Source organism: Sciurus carolinensis, chromosome 2, assembly GCF_902686445.1.
Source record: "Sciurus carolinensis chromosome 2, mSciCar1.2, whole genome shotgun sequence".
In the NCBI taxonomy this organism is placed as follows: Eukaryota; Metazoa; Chordata; class Mammalia; order Rodentia; family Sciuridae; genus Sciurus; species Sciurus carolinensis.
Genome location: NC_062214.1, coordinates 24,561,309 through 24,570,882, shown reverse-complemented (window position 1 = coordinate 24,570,882; position 9,574 = coordinate 24,561,309).

Below are 9,574 nucleotides of genomic sequence, written 5' to 3'. Positions count from 1 at the left end.
CGCATTTCCAAAAAGTTCCCAAGAACCACTTAGAACTTCCGGAGTAGAGAAACTGAGGAATCTGACCCATCAGAGGTTCCTCAAAAGGACTGTGGTAGTGTGGCCTGGCTGTGGTCAGGTGGGAGAGAGGAGGTTGTTGAAACAGTGATTATCTTTGTAGCCCTCAAACTTTCTTTTTTTGGCAGGTGAACCCGTGATTGAATCTAGGAGTGCTCTACAACTGAGCTGTATACCTCCAGCACATTTTCTATTTTTTAAGACGGAGCCTCTCTAAATTGCTGAGGCTGGCCTCGACTTGACATCTTCCTGCTTCAGCCTCCTGAGCAGCTGGGATTACAGGAGCAAGCTTCCAAACCCAACCAGCCCTCAAATTCTTTCTTTTTTTGGTACCAGGGGTTGAACCCAGGGGCACTTAACCACTGAGCCACATCCCCAGCCCTTTTTATATTTTATTTAGAGTCAGGATCATGCTGAGGTGCTTAGGGCCTTGCTAAATTGCTGAGACTGGCTTTGAACTTGTGACTCTCTTGCCTCAGCCTCCTGAACCACCATGCCTGGTTCTCATACTCTTTAAAGTCCCTGGTCTCTCTTCCTAGGAATCCCTCCCTACCCTTGGCTGAGTGCTAACCTGATTCACACTGGAGATGAGAAAGCAGAGAAGCACGCTACCTGGCCTCCAGGACCTGACCCCCACGCCCAAGAGCTCCACCTAACCTTGAGTCCAGCTTGAGGGCATGGAGGCAGCACCTAGAATCCTGCAGGGGAAGAGGTCGGGGAATGATTGGCGGGCCTTCGTCCTCTCCTCTTGGCTGCAAGTCCCTTCTGGAAGGGTATGAACAAAAGCCTTCTGCCCAGAGGTCAGGTCCATGTTCAGATTTTATTTAAATTCAGGTATTCATTCAACAAATATTGACACCTGTCCTGAGTCAGATAGGGGTTGGTTGAGCCTATATATTATCCCCATAGTGACAAAATTAGATGCTGTGCCTGGCCTCTGAGGACTCACAGTTCATTCAGGGAGACCGACAAGCACAAGTGAATCCCACACACATGTGACCAGAAAATTTTCTTTTTGGTACTGGGAATTGAACCTGTGGGCACTGAGCTACATTTCCAGCTATTTTTATTTTGAGACAGGGTCTAAGTTATCCAAACTGTCCTGGAACAGTTTGTGATCCTCCTGCCTCAGGCTCCGGGGTCGCTGGGATTACAGATGTGTTCCACCACACCTGGCACATGGGAAATTATCAACAAATGCCAAGAAGCGCAAGGTGCCAGGCGGGGTGGAGTGTCCCTGTAATCCCAGCAACTCAGGAGGTTGAGACAAGAGGATCTCAAGTTCAAAGCCAGCCTTGGCAACTTAGGGAGGCCCTAAGCGACTTGGTGAGACCCTGTCTCAAAATAAAAAATAAAAAGGGCTGGGGATGCGACTGAGCGGTTAGGTCCCCCTGAACTCAAGACCCAGTACCAAAAACATAAAAAACCTCCTTGAGGAAACCACTAGATTTCTCTAATTTCTGTTTCCACAGTGACTGGTGCCGAGGTGTTCAATAAACGTGTGGAATCAAATTGAAGAAAATAAAGAAGAGGAAAGAATTCATGTGAAATCACCACCCAACACTGTGACCATCTTGCTTGCTGGTCCTTTTCTTATTCTTTTTCTTTGCAGCTGCAGATTGAATTCTTCTCCTTCTTTTTTTTGCTGTGCCTGGGATCCAACTCCAGGCCCCACGTGTGTTAAGCAATCTTCCTACCACTGAGCTAGACTGTAGACTGTAATCCCTCAGGATCTGCATTTTAATAAGATTCCCAGGCAATTCTTGGGCACATTAAAAGTTGGGGTTCAGGGGCTGGGGAGATAGCTCAGTTGGTAAAGTGCTTGCCTTGCAAGCACAAGGCCCTGGGTTTGATCCCCAGCACCACAAAAAAAAAAAAAAAAAAAAAAAAAAAACAAACTTGGGGTTCAAATAATTTTAATAACAGACATTTTAAGAACCTACTATGTATGTAGTACTTTAAGCAACTAAATACATACCATGTATAATGATCATAATATTTTTGCATTGCCTACCTATTGTTGCTTATATTCTTCTTTTCTTTTCTTTCCTTTCTCTCTCTCTCTCTTTTTTTTTTTTTTTTTTTCCTTTTTTGGTAACAAAACCCAGGAACAAACCATTATCTGAAATTTAATGTTTATCACATTGTGTATTGCTGTCCTTCTTTGTTGGGGGGCTACTGAGGATTGAACTCAACCACTGAGCCACATCCCCAGTCCTATTTTGTATTTGATTTAGAGACAGGGTCTCACTGAGTTGCTTAGCACCTCATGGTTGCTGAGGCTGGCTTTGAACTCAAGATTCTCCTGCCTCAGCCTCCTGAACTGCTGGGATTACAGGTGTGTGCCACCACACCTGGCTAAGTCATTGTGTGTGCCCCGAAGCCTGGCGCTGATGTCTTTTATACATCTCTCTCCCTGACACAGTAATTATGTTGCCTTGGACAAATTACTAACCTTTCTGTGTCTCTGTTTCTTTTTTCATTCATAGAATAGAACAATAATGGAATGCACTTGAAAGACAAAATCAGACAAGACTTGAAGAGCACTTAGCACAACAAAATGGCTCATGGGAGATGCTCAGTAAATGGTTGTTATTATTACTCTAAGTTTTCAGTCTTTTAAAAAGAGAGTGGCAGCCAGGCAGACTGTAATCCCAGCTGCTTGGGAGGCTGAGGTAGGAAGAACGCAAATTGGAAGCCAGCCTCATCAATGTAGGGAGGCCTTAAGAGACTTAGCAAGAACCTGTCTCAAAATAAAAAGGACCAGGAACGTGGCTCAGTGGTAAAGTGCCCCTAGGTTCAATCCCCAATATCAAAAAGAAAAAAGAAAAAAGGAAAAAAAAAAAAAAAAAAAAGAACACAGCAATAAACATTTATGTACGCGATCCTTTTCCACATCATTATTTCTTTAGGAGAAATTCTTAGAAAGGTCAAGGTTTTTTGTGTTTTTGGTACTGGGGATTGACCCCAGGGGTGCTTTACCATTGAGCTACATCTTAGTTCTTTTAAATTTGGGGGGCAGGGTCTCACTAATTTTTCCAGATTTACTTGTGATCCTCCCACTTCAGCCTCCAGAGCAAATAGAATTAGAGATGTTTGCCACCATGCTGGGCACTCAAGAGATATCTGGGTTCTAAATCTCATGAGGTTGGATGAAATTTCCAGATAGGGAGAGACTAGACCATTAGCTGTCTCTCTGAAAACACCCAGAAATGTTCATTTCAGCCTGAACTGGGACCTGGTACGTTTCCCTGATAAGGCGCTGGCCGGGCTCTCCTTCCAACCCACATCCCCACCCCCCAGGGAAAGCAAACTCAGTGTGTTCTTGCCTTCAGTCATAAATGCAGGTGGGGCGCACACCTGTAATCCCAAAGACCCAGGAGACTGAGGCAGGAGGATCACAAGTTGGAGGCCAGCCTCAGCAATTTAGTGAAACCCTATCTCAAAATTAAAAAATAAAGGGCTGGGGAGGTAGCTCAGTGGCAGAATGCCCTGGGTTCAACCCCCTATCCCCAGTACCAGATAAATAAGTAAATAACAAAGAAATACATGCCACATATACATGACAAGATGCTGCCAGGTGTGGTGGCACACACCTGCGACGCAGTAACTGGGGAGGCTGAGGCCTGCTTTGCAAATTTGAGGCCTACCTGGGCAATTTAATGAGACCCAGTGTCAAAAAAAAAAAAAAAAAAAAAAATAGAAGGACTGGGGATATAGCTCAGGGGTAAAGTGGTTCTGGGTTCAATCCTCAGTACTGTCCTTAATAAAAAAAGGAAAAGAAAATTAAAAAAGAGAGGACTGCATCTGCTGAGGAAGTTGTTGCCACATTCGTGACAGAGTTAAGAAAGAACACCATCACAAGCAAGTGTTGACAAGTCTTGACACCAAGCACTTCTGGAAGATTCCCGATAGAACTTAATCTTCATAAGAGTGCAAAGAAAGAACCAGGGCATAAAACAGGGCAGGGCAGAGACTCTGGGGAGTACAATACAATAAAGAATTTCCTGAGAGCAAGAGCACATTCCTATAACTTATGGTGTGTTGTTATCATTATTCTGTTTTACTGTTACTGTGCCTGATTTATAAATTCAACTTTCTGCTAGGTATGTATATACAGGAAAAACTTAGGATATATAGGGTTGGGTCAGAGCTGCAGTTTCAGGCACCCCCTGGGGGGCTGGGACCCATGCCTCCTGGATAAAGGGGGACCACGGCAGATAAGAAAGTATTTCTGATGTTCTTCAGAATCCGCTGTCGGAGGAAGGAAGAAGAGGCGATTACTGTTAATGCCTCAACTCGGTAGCAGGAAATGCAGGCTGGGGCCTGGCCTCCCTTCCAGAGAGCCCCCCGCCCCCATTTCAGACTTAATGAGGGACCCTGCTCCCTTCATTCACTTTAAAATGTCCCTGTGGAGGGCAACCGAGTCCCCACCTCCCACCCCTCCCCCGCCCCTGCAAGTGAAAGGAGTTCATTAAGAAGCAGTTTTTCAGGCCCCGAGGATTCCTGCTGCGAATTTCACCAAGGGGCCAGGTTTTCCTAGGTGAAAGGTCTGCCCCTGCACAATCGGAAATGCCAAAGGGTATTTTTTTTTTTAAATAAAACTTTTAATTTTGAGATAATTGTAGATTCATAGTTGTAAGAAATACGATAGGCTTGATAGTATTTTGACCCAGTTTCTCTCGATCCTCCGACTCAACAGTAGCACAGCCAGGATACTGACATCCGCAGTCAAGATCCAGAACATTCCTGTTGAAGCCAGGATCTCACTTAGTGCCCAGGGGCATCTTCGCAAAAGGACCAGCTGCAGAGCCTCTTTCTACCAACACCTAGAACAAAAAATACCACTGGACATTTTTACGTTTCTATGACATGTTCTCAATTGTTATCGTCAACATTAGCACCTTAATAATAAATGCACTTAAAAAAAATCTAAAAACACAATTGGTTTGGACTCTTGACATCTATGTCACAAAAGTCATTGATAAGGAAAGGCTGGGATTGTTGTAGATGAAAAGAAACTAAAAGGGATGGGGCCAGGAGCATGGCTTAGTGGTAGAGCCTTTGCTGCGCGTGTCTGAAGCCCTGAGTCCAATTTTCAGCACCCGGAAAAAGAAAGAAAGAGAAAAATAAAGCAGATCCAGGTAGGATGTAAAGTCACCAACACGTGGAGCATGGCGAGTGTCCTACTGAGTTTGCTTAGTTTACAAAATTGACTCTGAATTTGCTGGAAGCCGGGGTGGGGGTTGGGGAGCCGATTCCACTTCTAGTTTTTAATCCTTACACAGGTAAGTAAATGAAAATAATCCTCTATTATGGGACTTAAAGGAAAGTTGGAATTCTCTGATTTCTGCGTAGAATTTGGCGATGAAATTGCTTGCCTAATCCCCCTCTCAAGATGTTTTGTCGAGATACATTTTAAAAGTGGAATTCCTGGGCTCAAGTTTAAGTGTTTTTAAAATCCTTGTGCCTAACCTCTAAAGGACATTAAAACTGTCACCTCTAGAAATTTGCTTTTTAAAGGGCCCTGGGGCAGTCCCTAGTTTGAGGCGGGGATGATAATGCCTCCACCTTTCGGAAATCTCACCCCTCATTTCAAATTCATAGTAGGAATCACTTTGCCTGAGAAAATGAGGCCCGGGATCTCTATTGTTGGCTTTGTTTTCTCTTCAGAACAATTATAAAGTGAATGCCTGGCCTGGCCCCCCGCGAGGGCCTGCAATGCATCTCTCTGCTGGGTGCTTGTGAACATAGCCCGGGTGTAACCTGGGAGCGGCTACCTGGAGGACTTTCTCTTCTGGACTTTTCTCATCATTTGAAAGATGGAGGGGTCAAATCATTCATTCGGGCCCTAGATCTTTACTGAGCACTTACTATGTGCCAGGTCCTGTGCTAGGCGCTGGACACAGTGCAGTGAACAAGACAGCCTGCTGCTCCTCGCTCTGCTGCTCCCAGTCCACTGAGGGAGGCCCACCTTGTGTGAAGAGTCAGTCAAAGACTTTGCAAAGGAGATACATGCTGACTAGTATGGAGGAAGAAGCCAGATGTGAGCAGGCCTGAGAGATGGGCAGTGGCTCAGCAGACCGAGCTGTCGACTTCTGTCAGGCCCTAGACATATCATCTCTGCCTCGGCAATGTGTTCCAAAGCCCAGCTGGCCCTATCATGCTGTGTTTTTGAATTTCGTGGAGCTTGGAGGGACAGGGCCTGCCCAAAGAAGATAAGGACGGGTTTGGAAAAGAGGTTTGGACACATCCCCTCTGTGTTTATTCCCACACAGGAGGGGCTGGGGATGTAACTGGGCTCCCTAGGGTTTCTCCAGCACTGCAAATAAATGAATATTTAACCAATCAATCAATCCAGAGCAGACAAAGTCTGGACCTGGAGCAAATCTAGGAAGTAAAATCCAGGTAATAGGGAGGGGAGTCAAGGATGGCACTGTGAATTTTGGGGCTCATCGCTGGCTACACAGTCTGCTTGTCTGCAGGTACTCAGGGAGGACAAGACGCTGCCCAACGTTCCCCCAGCTGAGTAGCAGAGGTAGCAGAACGGAATCCAGGCTGTTGACCTCTCCTCAGCCATCCTTTTTCCTTTTCAGAGGTCACGTCCCAACTTCCAAAAATAAGGGAGCCCACATCCAGGTGGACTTGCTGGTTTGCCTGTGGGCAGGGTGAGAAGATAATGACAGAGCTTCAGGGGAACGACCTTCACTGAATTCCCAGCATGGGGTAGAATTGTGGATGAGGGGAAGTCAACCTACTGCAGAAGGCGGGGGAGGTAACTCAGCGGTAGAGGCTCGCCTACCATGGTCAAGGCCCGGAGTCCCATCCCCAGCCCCCCCCCCCACCACACACACACACACACACACACACACACACAGAAAGAAAAAGAAGATCCTGATGAATACTACCTGACCAGATTCTGTGTTCTTGTCTAGCCAGGTACATTTAAATAAAATGGTTCAATGACCATTTGGGGCTTTAAAAAAGGAGAAAACAACAACAACAACAAAAAAGAGGTTTGGGTGTTCCTGTTGAAAATGAAAGGTGAGGAACCCACTTTGCAAATGAACATGGCCGCTAATGACGGCACAATTAGGACTGAGCACTTCACAATGGGCTCTTTCACATACAAGTGCTGGGCCCCCAGTCACTGGGAAGTCGGCATTACTATTTTTATTATTATTCCAATTAGAGTGGCCAGAGGACTGAGGGCAAGCTCCTTTGCATAGGACCCATGGGGGGGGTCACACGGGGTGGAGGGGGGTGATTCCCCCTGGCAGTCTAGTCCCTGCTCTGCCACTGACCAGTGGTGGCTCTCGGGCAAACGGCCTCCCCTTGCTGAGCCTCAGTTTCTTCAACTGGAAAATGGGGTTCGATATCCAACATTGCTTGTAGAGGTGAACTGGGCTCACCTTAGTAGCGGGGAGCCCAAGGCAGACAGGGCTGCCCTCACTGGGAGGAGGCAAGGAGAATGTTCAACTCTGTCCCAGCCAGGAAAGCATTACAGCACATGTTCACTATTGATAACAATATAGTTTTTATTTAACAAGCACCTTTATGGTGTTTTCCAATGAGCTAGGCACTGTCTGAAATGCTGTATCTATATTAACTCGTATAATTCTCATAACAATCCTTTGATGTAGGTAAAATTATTATCTTCATTTTAATGAGGAAGAAATTGAGACACAGAGAAGGTAATGTCTTGTGCTCATAAAAGTACCTGCCCTATATTAAGCACCTATTATGCCCTGTGGTAATCACTTCATAGATATTTTTAAAAACCTGTAGGTGCTCTAAGAGCTGAAAAGATCATAGTATAGTTCAACACAAATGCCGTACTGAACCACAGTGAAGGTGTAAGTTATCAAGGTATTGATTTATTAAGGGCATCTAGGTTATACGCATGCACACGTGGTGGTTTTTGGTTTTGTCTTTGTACTGGGGATTGAACCCAGGAATGCATTAGCTCTGAGCCACATCCCCAGTCTTTTAAAAAAAAAATTTTTTTTTTTTGATTTTGAGGCAGGGTTTTGCTAAATTGCTGAGGCAGGCCTGGAACCTGTGACCCTCCTGCCTCAGACTCTGGAGTTGCAGTCACTGTGCCTGGCTGCAGTAACTCTACTTGCCATAATCTCTAATTTATAGAAGAGTTTCAACACTGGTACAAAAAAGTCATGATTTTTTTTTTTCTCTCTTGGTGCTGGGGATGGAACCCAGGATCTCTGGCTTGCTAGGGAGTCATTCCCTTTATCATTGAGCCGCACCCTCAGTCCAGATCACGGAATTTTTATCTCCTTAATGAACATTGATTACCATCAGGATTACAATGATTGTGATCTGTTGGGATATGCTTTACAGTAAACACTGCCAGGTGACCCTACACAACAGCTGCTCCCTCAGAGTCTGGCTTCACAACTGATTCACCTTATTTATGTCCCTTCCTCCTCTGTGCTTCAGTCCCCTTATCTGGAATGGGGCCCCCAAACATCCCTCCTGTGCCTCCTAGAGAGGTAGCTGAGAGGCTCAAATAGGATGGTAAGTATAACCAATGATCTTTGCAAACTGTGAAGTCCTGTGCCCCGGGGAGGCATCAGGCATGTTTCTTCCACCCGTTCTCCCCATGTTCATGGTCCTTCCCAAATGCCAGGACCAAGACCACCGTCATTCAGATCTTCTACTTGCTCTTCCTGGATTCAGGGGTCTGCATTCCCCAGCAAGCCCCGCCCCTTGACATCTGAGTTGGCGTTCTCCTTGGTGGCACAGACCCCTTTGCCAGGTGAGCAGAGATCCACCGGCCCTCCCCAAAGGCTCCTGAGCTCATAGAGATTTTCTTTCCCACATGCACACTTCCTAGAGGATGGGACTAACCCACATGTCCTCTCAAGAGATGTCCTTCTTGCTGGGTGTGATGGTGCGCCTTGTAATCCCAGCAACTCTGGAGGGTGAAGCAGGAGGACTGCAAGTGAGGCCAGTCTGGGCAATTTCGTAAGACTCTGTCTTAAAATAAAAAATAAAAATGAATGGCCTTGTGTGGCGCCGGATGCCTATAACTGCAGCAGCTAGGGAGGCTGAGGCAGGAGGATTGCAAGCTCAAGGCCAGCCTCAGCAACTTAGTGGGGCCCTATGGAACTTAATGAGACCCTGTCCCAAGATAAAAAATAAACAGGGCTGGGGATGTGGTTGTGTGGTTAACCTCCCCTGAGTTCAAACCCTCACAGAGAAACAAAAACAACGATAAAATGACTATGGATATAGCTCGGTGGTAAAGTGCCCCTGAAGTCAGTCCCCGTATCATGACTTTTTTCTCTTTCTTTTCTTTTCTTTTCTTTTCTTTTCTTTTCTTTTCTTTTCTTTTCTTTTCTTTTCTTTTCTTTTCTTTTCTTCCTTCCTTCCTTCCTTCCTTCCTTCCCTTTCCTTTCCTTTCCTTCCTTCCTTCCTTCCTTCCTTCTTTCTTTCCTTTTCTTTTCTCTTTCTTTCTTTCTTTCTTTCTTTCTTTCTTTCTTTCTTTCTTTCTTTC